The following is a 12,806-nucleotide window of genomic DNA, read 5'->3' as shown; positions in this document are numbered from 1 at the left end:
AAGGACCATTTGATGTGATTATTCTTGAGGAAACAGTGTATCCAGATAGTTAATGATTTATGAACAGACAGTCACTCAATGCAGTTGTGGCCATCCCCTATTTTTAAAAAGCCCCCCTCTCACAAAATGGTACCGCCACCCATCTTCTGACTGAAAACAAACCTGGGCACCAGCCCAGAAAGTTCACTCTCTGCCACATCCAATACAATGAAGTCCATTTTCATTCCTATATATCTCTCATATCCACCCAGCTCTCCATTCCCACTTCCAAGGCCTTCATCCACTCTAATTTCCTTGAGCTTATTGATATCTGTAAGAAAGTTCAAAATGAGGCCAAGGAATGGAGGATACACTTCTGAACCCCAAGAAGAAAGCTGTGCCATCCCTGGAAGGGAAACAGTATTGTAGAATATAAAATTCTCCCTGTGTCTCAACATCTGTCTCAACCCACCACCAAATATGGAGCCAATCAGGCCAACATCCGTGAGTAGCATTTGCTTGAGGGGTTGTCCCTCAAAACCACTCTCAGCAGGGAGCAGAAAATCAAAAGCCGTATCCCAAGGAGAACGAGAAAGGAGTTCAGGGACCCACTGAAGAATTTCACATGGGGTTAACTAAAATAAAAAGTTGATGGTTGTGGCACTTCCCTGGTAGTCCCATAGTTAAGACTCCGAGCTTCCAATGCAGGGGGCTTGGATTTGGTCCCTGGTCGAGGAATGAAGATCCCACGTGCCACACGCCACAGCCAAAAATACAAATAAAAAAGAAGTTGATGACTGTCTCTTTCAGCCAGTCAGACTGGTTTCCTGTGAAACTCATTCGAATTCTTGAGGGACTCTAAGAGGCAGCCTGTTGACATGACCAACAGCAGGTTTTGCTTGAGATGTTTAATATTGGACTTAAAGGCCTTTAGCTAGAATATGCCGTCTCCATTTCGCCCCAGGTCCCACCAGACCTGACGGTATGACAGCTGCTCTAGTTCACATATTTTTGTCACCTTCTGAACACTCAAGGCATTTCATTGCTTCACCCTCAAAATATGAGCATAAATGATAACAGAAAGGCTCAGGAGAGCCCATTGTACAGTATGTGACACTTTTCTCCCCGACCTAGCATCTCTGGAGAAGAAGGGAGCTTGGAACTGCCCCAGGACCTTTTGCCAAAACCAGGGAGGGAGGTAAGCCCAGTATCCATCAGGTGTTCACAGACCGCTCAACTAGAAGGGGAAGCCAAGAGTCCTGGAAGCAGACAGGTGAGAGGCAGGCTGGGTCTCGAGCTCCCACGGCCAGGCAGAGGGAAGGCAGGGGTCAGAGCCATCGCTCAGCTGAGGGCCATGCTCTGGGGCCAGCTGGTGCTCAGCATCCCTGGGTACCAGTGCATGAACAGGTGAGATGGAGGCAGCCCTCAGAGGCCATCATGTGGGTGGCTGCAGTCTCCTCCATGGACCCTGTTCCAGCCTGTGCCTTCTCTCCAAGAGTGGAGCAGTCCTGGGTGAAAGGGCAGATGGAGGGTTTGGGCTGCATCTGAACATCCTCCCAAGTTCACTCCAGAGGAGACACTACTATCTGGGGCCTCTCGGGGCAGAAGGCCAAAGTGAAGTACTCCCCATCCTCAGTGGGGCTCCTCCTGGCCAAGACCCTGGCATCTCCATCTCCTGCCCTTCCAGAGGATGGAGCTCAGTCTGACTTCTTGTGTTGGAAGCTCTTTTTAGAAATCCAAATTACCCAGAAGTGCAGATGGAGCACACCTATTCTGGAGTGGCCCTGGAGGAGGTAATGACCCCTCCCCAGGCAGATGTCAGGCTCCAGGAAGCCCAGAGGAGCCACCTTGGACTTGAGCCCCAGCCCTGCTCACTGGGAGCGGAGCCTGTTACAGAACAATTCAGGGTTTGCCCTTTGAGTTGCAAATCCCGGACCACAGGTCCATGGCAGTGCTGCTCACTGTACCTGTCAGGGACCGTGCACTTTCTTGTTCTCTGGTTGACTGTTCACTCCAGCATTCTTTTGTGTATTTACTGAGTTGCTCGTTCCTTGCTATTGAGACAGGCTGGGATCTGGGATCCTTTGCTGCAGGGCTTGCACTTGGACACACCTCTCCTTGAGCAATAAAATACAGAGAAATTCTATGGGACTAAAAATAACTATGTGTACAGTTAGGGAAAATTCTAGACAAAAGATACAATGAGAACAAAAAACCCAACTGCCATTTTTGAGGAGCCTGGAGTAAAGGAGTGTTCTGAGCATGTCCCCTGCACCCACCACCACCAGAGGGGTGGGCAGACCACCTAAGCCAGCCCTCCAGCCCGACCCCTGGACACAACCCTATCCTCACTCCATATAAAGAACAAGCTCATCCTCCACCTCCAGGATCAAGAAAGCAAGGGAACCTGTATGTCTCGCTTCCCACTATAGCAGGGACCCCAATAGAGCCTTGCCTGAATTTCTTGTCTGGCCTCTAGTCAATTTCTATTGATGTAGGAGACCAAGAACCCTGGTCAGTAACACTATCACACACTAAGAATAAGACTCAAAGTCCTCATCACAGCTGGCAAAGCTCCAACCTCATTTCTTAACACTCTCCCCTCGGCCTGGCCTCCTGACCCCTCTCCGCATATGTCAAACATCCTTGGTGCTCCTTGCCTTTTGCACTTCCTGCATGCCTCATCATTCCAGGGATCCCTCCCCTTCCAGCAGGCTGACCCAGAGCTTGCTTACGTGGTAACTCAGCAAGTTTCTGAGGACACGAAGGAAGCACAGAAGCCCCTGAAGGCCCAGGCCAGGGCCTGGCCTGGGTCTCACGTACCACAGCAGGTCACAGGGCAAGCCCAGGGTCAAAGCCTGGGGAAATACACTCCACCTCTTGCTGGGAGAAGCTTCAAGATCACAAAGCATTGAGGTGTGAATACAGGGAGGGAGAGGAACTACAGCCATTTTTCAATCCACCGTATTACCATCACTTTCCTATATGGATCAGGCCTGGGAGAAATCTCCGAGGGGTGAAGGATGGACTTTTCTTATGCCTTCTTATGCCTTTTGGATTTTAAATCTATTCAAACAATAAATAAATAACTTCAACTAAGTCTTTTTTAAGCTCCGTTTTAAATGTCCAGTAAGGAAGGAGATGGAAACATTTAACTAAAGAAAATATGGGGCTTCATGATCCCTGCACAAGTTAAGATAAATAACCACATGCTTGCTGAGTCTGCATTTCCAGCAGTCCAGCTTGCTAACTTCTTTGTATTTTGATTCTTTCTGTAAGTCTGCCTGTCCTACATAATGATCAAGCGTTCAGTCCAAGAAGAAGATACAACAATTATAAATGTATATGCACCCAACTTAGGAGCACCTCAATAGGTAAGGCAAATACTAAGAACCATAATGGGAGAAATCCCGACAGTAATACAATAATAGTGGGGGACTTTAACACCCCACTTTCATCAATGGACAGATCATCCTGACAGAAAATCAATAAGGAAACACAGGTTTTAAATGATACTTTAGACCAGCTGGACTTAATTGATATTTATGGGGCAGTCCATCCAAAAGCAACAGAGTATACATTCTTCTCAAGTATACACAGAACATTCTCCAGGATTGACCACATGCTGGGCCACAGGCAAGCCTTGGTAAATTTAAGAAAATTGATATCATATCAAGCATCTTTTCCGATCACAATGCTATGAGATTAGAAATTAATTCTGCCTGTCCTTAAAGAACGAAGTGGTTGAAGTGTCATTTTAGAGGGCTGGTGTCACGCAATGTTATGCAATGTACTCTGAGGTCACCCCTTCATGGGTTCGAATCCTAGTTGTAACATTTCCTGTCTGGAATTTCAGGCAACTTACTCATCTTATTTAAGTTCCAATTTCCTCTGTAAAATGCAACTGTATCATCTATTCTGCAGGATTTGGGTAAGAATTAGAGGAAATAAATACAGAATACCTAGAGAAATGTCTGGTATATTACAGATGAAACAAATGGCACTATTTAGAAAGTTGAAACTTGATTTTTCTTTTCACAAACCATTTTCTATGTTACTTTAAAAATAAACTCTTGGGGAATTTCCCTGGTGGTCCAATGGTTAGGACTCAGCACTTTCATTGCTGTGGGCCCAGGTTCAATTCCTAGTTGAGGAACTAAGATCTCACATTCTGACAGAATGTGGTCCGGTCCACTGGAGAAGGGAATGGCAAACCACTTCAGTATTCTTGCCTTGAGAACCCCATGAACAGTATGAGAAGGCAAAAAGATAGGACACTGAAAGATGGAACTCCCCAGGTCGGTAGGTGCCCAATATGCTACTGGAGATCAGTGGAGAAATAACTCCAGAAAGAATGAAGGGATGGAGCCAAAGCAAAAACAACACCCAGTTGTGGACGGGACTGGTGATAGAAGCAACGTTCGAGGCTGTAAAGAGAAATATTGCATAGGAACCTGGAATGTTAGGTCCATGAATCAAGGCAAAATGGAAGTGGTCAAACAGGAGATGACAAGAGTAACACTGACATTCTAGGAATCAGTGAACTAAGATGGACTGGAATGGGTGAATTTAACTCAGATGACCGTTATATCTACTACTGTGGGCAGGAATCCCTTAGAAGAAATGGAGTAGCCATCATAGTCAACAAAACAGTCCAAAATGCAGTACTTGGATGTAATCTCAAAAATGACAAAATGATCTCTGTTCATTTCCAAGGCAAACCATTCAATATCATGGTAATCCAAGTCTATGCCCCGACCAGTAATGCTGAAGAAGCTGAAGTTGAACAGTTCTATGAAGATCTACAAGACCTTCTGGAACTAACACCCAAAAAAGATGTCCTTTTCATTATAGGGGACTGGAATGCAAAAGTAGGAAGTCAAGAAACACCTGGAGTAACAGGTAAATTTGGCCTTGGAGTACAGAATGAAGCAGGGCAAAGGCTAATAGCGTTCTGCCAAGAGAACACAAACCTCTTCCAACAACACAAGAGAAGACTCTACACATGGACATCACCAGATGGTCAACACTGAAATCAGATTGATTATATTCTTCGCAGCCAAAGATGGAGAAGCTCTATAGAGTCAGCAAAAACAAGACCAGGAGTTGACCGTGGCTCAGATCATGAACTCCTTATTGCCAAATCCAGACTTAAATTGAAGAAAGTAGGGAAAACCACTAGACCATTCAGGTATGACCTAAATCAAATCCCTTATGACTATACAGTAGAAGTGAGAAATAGATTTAAGGGACTAGATCTGATAGACAGAGTGCCTGATGAACTATGGACAGAGGTTCGTGACATTGTACAGGAGGCAGTGATCAAGACCATCCCCAAGAAAAAGAAATGCAAAAAAGCAAAATGGCTGTCCGAGGAGGCCTTACAAATAGCTGTGAAAAAAAGGGAAATGAAAAGCAAAGGAGAAAAGGAAAGATATACCCATTTGAATGCAGAGTTCCAAAGAATAGCAATGAGAGATAAGAAAGCCTTCCTCAGTGATCAATGCAAAGAAATAGAGGAAAACAATAGAATGGGAAAGACAAGAGATCTCTTCAAGAAAATGATAGATACCAAGGGAAAATTTCATGCAAAGATGGGCTCAATAAAGGACAGAAATGGTAGGGACCTAAAAGAAGCAGAAGATATTAAGAAGAGGTGGCAAGAATACAAAGAAGAACTATACAAAAAAGATCTTCACAACCCAGATAATCAAGATGGTATGATCACTCACCTAGAACCAGACATCCTGGAATGTGAAGTCAAATGGATCTTAGGAAGCATCACTACAAACAAAGCTAGTGGAGGTGATGGAATTCCAGTTGAGTTATTTCAAATCCTGAAAGATGATGCTGTGAAAGTGCTGCACTCAATATGCAAGCGAATTTGGAAAACTCAGCAGTGGCCACAGGACTGGAAAAGGTCAGTTTTCATTCCAATCCCAAAGAAAGGCAGTGCCAAAGAATGCTCAAACTACCACAGAATTGCACTCATCTCACACGCTAGTAAAGTAATGCTCAAAATTCTCCAAGTCAGGCTTCAGCAATACGTGAACAGTGAACTTCCAGATGTTCAAGCTGGCTTTAGAAAAGGCAGAGGAACCAGAGATCAAATTGCCAATATCCGCTGGATCATTGAAAAAGCAAGAGAGTTGCAGAAAAACATCTATTTCTGCTTTATTGACGATACCAAAGCCTTTGACCGTGTGGATCACAATAAACTGTGGAAAATTCTGAAAGAGATGGGCATACCAGACCACCTGACCTGTCTCTTGAGAAACCTGTATGCAGGTCATGAAGCAACAGTTAGAACTGAACATGGAACAACAGACTGGTTCCAAACAGGAAAAGGAGTATGTCAAGACTGTATATTGTCACTCTGCTTATTTAACTTACATGCAGAGTACATCATGAGAAACGCTGGGCTGGATGAAGCACAGGCTGGAATCAAGATTGCCGGGAGAAATATCAATAACCTCAGATATGCAAATGACACCACCCTTACAGCAGAAAGTGAAGAAAAACCAAAGAGCCTCTTGATGAAGGTGAAAGAGGAGAGTGAAAATGTTGGCTTAAAGCTCAACATTCAGAAAACTAAGATTATGGCATCCGGTCCCATCACTTCATGGCAAATAGATGGGGAAACAGTGGAAACTGTCTGACTTTATTTTTCTCGGCTCCAAAATCACTGCAGATGGTGACTGCAGCCATGAAATTAGAAGACGCTTACTCCTTGGAAGGAAAGTTATGACCAACCTAGACAGCATATTGAAAAACAGAGACATTATTTTGTCAACAAAGGTCCATCTAGTCAAGGCTATGGTTTTTCCAGTGGTCATATATGGATGTGAGGGTTGGACTATAAAGAAAGCTGAGCACAGCAGAATTGATGCTTTGGAAATGTGATGTTGGAGAAGACTCTTGAGAGTCCCTTGGACTGCAAGGAGATCCAACCAGTCCATCCTAAAGGAAATCAGTCCTGAATATTCATTGGAAGGACTGATGCTAAAGCTGAAACTCCAATACTTTGGCCACCTGATGGGAAGAGCTGACTCATTTGAAAAGACCCTGATGCTGGGAAGGATTGAGGGCAGGAGGAGAGGGGGACAACAGAGGATGAGATGGTTGGATGGCATCACCGACTCAATGGACATGGGTTTGGGTGAACTCTGGGAGTTGGTGATGGACAGGGAGGCCTGGCGTGCTGCGGTTCATGGGGTCGCAAAGAGTCGGACATAACTGAGCAACTGAACTGAACTGAACTGAAAGATCTCACAAACCACACAGCTCAGCCAAAAAAAAGTTAAAAAAAAATAAACCTTTTCAATACAGCGAATAAACAACATGTCCCTACTATATAGCACAGAGAACTATATTCAATATCATGTAATAAACCATAATGGAAAATAATATTTTTAAATGAATATATATACAGATATATATGCTGTGTGTTAAGTTGCTTCAGCCATGTCTAACTCTGTGCAACCCGATGGACTGCAGCCTGCCAGGGTCCTCTATCCACGGGATTCTCCAGGCAAGAAAATGAGTAGGTTGCCATTTCCTCTTCCAGGGGATCTTCCCAATCCAGGGATCAAACCCACGTATCTTAATTCTAACATGCATTGGCAGGCAGTTTCCTTACCACTAGTGCCACCTGGGAACGTTATATAAATATATAACTGAATCACTTTGTTGTATAGCAGAAATTTACACAACATTATAAATCAACTATATTTAAGTTAAATTAATAAATAAACACTTTTAGATCAGATAAGGCTTCCTACAGGAAGCCCTGGTAGTCAACCCTTTAAAAAGACATGGCAGTCCTCTTACTGGCTATGATTTTCAAAACCCAGGTTTACTTATGGTAAAAAAGGCCAGTGTTAATCACTGTCACTCAGAAAGCAAATCTATCCTCCAATCCATAAATATACCATCAGAAGACATGGAGCATTAAACCCAGAGCTAGATGAGTCAGGCCTCCAGGAAGCCAGAGGTTGGAACTAGCCCAGAGAAAAGAAACCTCTTTCAGAATAAAGCATAGGGTTTGGAAAAATTAGACTCTAATTCAGAATTTAGATGGCTAATAAGAGAATGGTCTGATGCCATCTGCTCCAGGAGATGCTCTTGTAAACCCCAGAGAAACGAGGCTCAGGTTCCACAAGATGCCTTCTGGGATTTGGAAGGATAACTGAGACAGATCAAGTGGATTATCAAGGCTTTAACTAGGCTGATTGCATCCTTGCCAGCTTAATCACAAAGGCACTTCTCTGGAAGGGCTCCACCCTTGCTAGGAGTTTAGAAACAGGAGTTGTGGGCTCAAGGCTTCCAGGAAGCTAAAATGTGGTGCAGCTGCACGGGGTGCCTGCTGGGAGGCTGAAAACTGAAGACAAGTGCCTTGAAAGGCAAGTTCCAGCTCACACTTGCTCACACATACAGATTTATGACCCAAACACTGTCTGAGAAGCAAAATTTCATGTCTTCGATTAAGGAGGAGCATTTCTGAACTAGGGATTTACAACGACCAAGAAACAGCAGAAAGATACAGACCTTTGCATCCATCCGAACAGTGCAGCAGTCTGAGAAATGATTATCATTGTGTTCCTTGAGGGCATTCATCAGAATTACAATGAGGAACTGGAAACTTCCACTGTGGAAAGGCTGGAGCTGGAGAAGTACTATTCCAGACTTCCGGGCTGTTCTTTCCTCCCAGTTAACCTGCCTCCCTGACTCGCCCCTACAGACCCTCTTTCCTGCATCCCACTCCCCTCAACATCAAAGGCTAAAACTCCCAGAATGATCAAATCCAGGGACCAACGCACTTTTTCCAGAATATTTTAGACCTTCCAGACTGTGAGTCTCCGTTGCAACAACCCAGCTCTGCCACTGCAGTACATCAAAGTAGCCGAGGACAATACGGCATAATTGTGTTCCAAAAACACTTTTATTTATGGGCCTGAAATTTGCATTTCATATCATTTTCATGTGTCATGAAATAGTCCTATTTTAATTTTTCACCAACCATTTAAAAATGTCAAAACCATTCTCAATTTACTTGCCACACAGAAACAGGTCGGCAGGCAGCATTTAGCTCTGAGGCAGCAGTAGTTATGAACCAGTGGAATCATACACACTGGGAAGTAAATGACTGCAGAAGTTGAAAGTAACACCTCCCCAGTGGGGACTTGCATACAAAAGAGTCAACAGGATCTATCCTTCCAATAACTAGGTATTAAACATCTAAGTGCCAAGAGCCATGCTGGACCCTGGAGATACAGGGGTGTTCCAAACAAGTCCTGATCCCTGAATTCCTGCAGCTGACAGGTCAGCAGGGAATTTCTCTAGCTGTATTTTGTGAAGACATATCTGAGCAGGATGAGAGGATATCTTAAAATGACCAGAAGGCTCCCCCAGATGCCAAATCCTTGAAGTCAAAGTCAACTTGTTACTAAGTCGAAGCTCGCTCTGCTCGCCACATGACAGGCCAGTGAAACTGAGAGACAAGATGTTGAAGCAAGGAATATGACTTTATTCGGAAAGCTGGCTGATGGAGAAGATGGCAGACTAATGTCTCAAAGTAACCATCTTGTCGGGGTCTGGATGCCAGTTTCTTTTATAGCATCAGAGAAAGAGGAGCAATGAGGAATTGAAGTCAAAAGGCAGAACAGAGAGGGAGAGGCAATGAGAAAGTAAATAGAAAAAGATGTTTTCAGTCCTGCAAAACATTTTCAGGAAGAATCAGTCTTTAGAAGTGGTGTTTTAATCTCTTCTATTTACAGGTGGACAGGGTCAGATTCTCTCTCTACAAGCTGAACAGAGGCACTTCAGTTTACAGTCAGGTTGAGGGGCAGGGTCCTCTGAGGCAGGCTATTACATATGATTATAATAACAAAAGCAAAGAAAAGCAAGTTAAATGGAGAAGGAAATGGCAGCCCATTCCAGTTTTCTTGCCTGGAAAAGTCTATGGACAGAGGAGCCTGGCGGGCTGCAGCCCAAGGGGTTACATGACTGAGGGCACATGCATGAAGAGGGTGGAAGGAGATGGGTTGGTAGCAATAAACTGGTAGAACTAAAAAAAAGAGAAAAACAAGTCAAAGAAACAGTTTCCAACATGGAGTCAAAATGGACCAGGACACAGCCCGGCCATTCCAGTTAGATCTTCATCCCCAGAACTTCCTAAAGAAGCCGCAACTGCTTTGTCCCTGGGAGAGTTGGATGCTTTTTGTTGGGGGATTAGAGTGCAGGACAGAGGTGAGGGGACCAAGCCAGAGAAATCACTAAATGATATTACACTCCAAGCACAGACCTGCAATGGGATTAACATCTGTTCCCAGGCAAATCTACCAACAATAATTCAGAACTTTACGTTTTCTGGGCAATGAGACCCTTTTATGGCAAGCTTTTGAAAATTCTGTTGTTCTGTCTCCCCAGCCCGTGAGGGGCACAGAAACACAATCTGCACTTGCTTATTTTGTATCTAAGCAACTGTCAGATTCCATATCTACTAATAAGAAAGGGTATAATTATACCCTGATACTTTAATTAGTAGCAGATGCCTGAGTTTGTGAATCAAATGGAAGATTTTGAAAGACCTGGAAGCTCAATTATATGCAAACTTCAGGAGCCTGATGTTTAAGACTTAAAATCTTCCTCTTGGTCAGCCAGGACACAAGATGTCCACACATTGGCCTTTACTAGATTTGGCCACAGTGAGGAAGCCTAGGGGCCTATTTACATGCAATTTTCATGTTATTGAATATCACTGTGTAATAGAACAGACTTTCCCTAGCCATGTTTCCAGCTATCGTTGGTTAACATCTTTATTTTTTAATTCACCACTTCTTTCTATCCACAAAACCTATTCAAGAAATAAACCTTAAAAAAGGAGAGGTTCTCACCTTTTTTAGAATTTGAGAAGCCTACCATAAACTGCGATTGGATTATAATTGGGACAATATCACTCGGACGATATTTTTGAGTTTATCTATTACAGAAGATGTATTTCCTCAGGCAAAAAAAAAAAGAGTCTTCAAGTTTACTAGCTTGGTTTATTTCCACACACTCCCCTCAGAATTCAAGACAAGTTCCTACAAATAAGAAAATAAAATAAAATTTTCTTCCTTGGGTCTGAAAGCACTACATCTTATATCCAGACCTTTGGAAAGGACAGAAATGATCAAACATGTCCTTGGAATTGCTAATACTGCTGCCTGCTCACTTCTGCCTGGTAAATACAAAGCCCCCGAGGGCTGAAAAAATCATCACAATTCAAAAAAAGAGGAAGAGAGAAAGAGAAAGGGAAACTAATATAATGAAGGGGGGAAAAAAGAAGGGGAGGAGGGAGAGAGGAAGTCATTCTTCCCTACCTGTATCCACCACTCACCATCACGGCACCGGGGCCATAAGTTGATCCATTAACTGGTAGAGACCGTGAGTCAGGTTCTTTGTTTAGCCTCAGTCTCCAGCACAGAGTGGGCCCTCATTTAAAGTTTGCCAAAAGAAACCAAATGGAACTCTCTGGGTCTCAGTTTTCCCATCTGAACATGACAGGACAGGGACAGGATGACGTCTAACATCCATTCTATAATTCTACGATCCTATTACCAGTAGGCGTGCAGACTTTTGCAGGGGTCAGTTTTCCAGCTAAGCCTACATTTTGCTTAGAGATAGAGGATAATTAGAAAAAGCCCAGACCCTGAATTTAAACCCTGAAATCGCTTAGAATAATGTGTTTCCATCCACCTGATAGAACTTCAAGATATTTTCAGATGACACTCCCACCAAACAGTCAGGAAAACATGACTCTCTTGAATGGATTCCCAACAAAGTGCTCCAATCTTTGGGATCTACAAACCAAATAAATGAGAATTCCTCTGGAACCAATCACTACAGGATGAAAAAAAAAATAAAAAGATAGGGTCTATACAGTGTTCTCACAATCTGGGGAATTTCAGGAAACTTTCTTTTGCCCTTGTTTTCTTAGAAACCAAAGATCGACTCCAGTCCCTTGAACATGGGTGTCACAGGTCTCCACCCTAGACTTTAGTTCCAGAGGATCTATGGAGGATGAAGAACCTTAGAAGCCAAGATAACCCTGCATATTCTTTTCTCCGGTCTGGATTCAGCCAAACAGCTAGACACTGGAAAGAAGCAGATCTGTGCTCTGTTGCCTTCAGAGGGTATTAGAACATCTGGGCAGCGGGCAGGCCTGTCCTGCGAGCCCAGTGCATGGTGGGAAAGGATGCTCCCATTCCCCACCGCCGGACTGTGACTAGCGCATGCTGCAGCCTGGCCTCCACCGCCTCCCTGACCTCAGCAAGCAGAACGAAGTGGATTGGGAACTTTTCTCCCCACTCTTAATTCCCTTAGGCTTCACGGTACCCAGCTGCTGACATCCCTCCCCTGTGGGAAGATTGTGTGTTTAACATAGCTCGAGGCAAAAAAAGAAGCAATTACTCTTGCCCAAATCTCTCATTCCACAAAACAGCCTTTCCCAGACTGGCCGGTGAAGTTTCAGTTTCTTTAATATCATCCCAACAATCTCCTTTCACGACCCAACTGTGCTCAGCCACCCCTACCCACGCCTTTATCATTTCGTTTTGACCCTTGGCGGTGACGGCACAGTACCCGTTTATGGCCAAAGTCTGTCCATCCACTGCCACCTAGCGTCCGCAGGCTGTTGGATCCGCCCGACTCTCAGGCAGTCGTTGACTGCATTTCCTTGAGCAGTGTTGCTCATTCCCTTGATAAGAAATACTAGGAGTGGGTCTGGCTTTGTCCACCACCCGCAGGGGAATTTCTGTCAGTGGGGACACACAGCATGGGACTTG

The 12,806-nt window shown here is 44.1% G+C and overlaps 1 non-coding gene across 1 annotated transcript; it reads left to right on the top strand.

Moving 5' to 3' along the window:
• Positions 1-4,062: 4,062 nt before the first annotated feature.
• Positions 4,063-4,135, top strand: TRNAE-UUC (transfer RNA glutamic acid (anticodon UUC)). Its single transcript has one exon. It is a non-coding gene; the product is annotated as a tRNA-Glu (tRNA).
• Positions 4,136-12,806: the final 8,671 nt, after the last annotated feature.

The sequence above is a fragment of the Odocoileus virginianus genome, chromosome 26, assembly GCF_023699985.2.
Source record: "Odocoileus virginianus isolate 20LAN1187 ecotype Illinois chromosome 26, Ovbor_1.2, whole genome shotgun sequence".
NCBI classification, from domain to species: Eukaryota; Metazoa; Chordata; class Mammalia; order Artiodactyla; family Cervidae; genus Odocoileus; species Odocoileus virginianus.
Note: the sequence above shows the minus strand (reverse complement) of the source record. Positions and strands in the feature narration are given on the sequence as shown.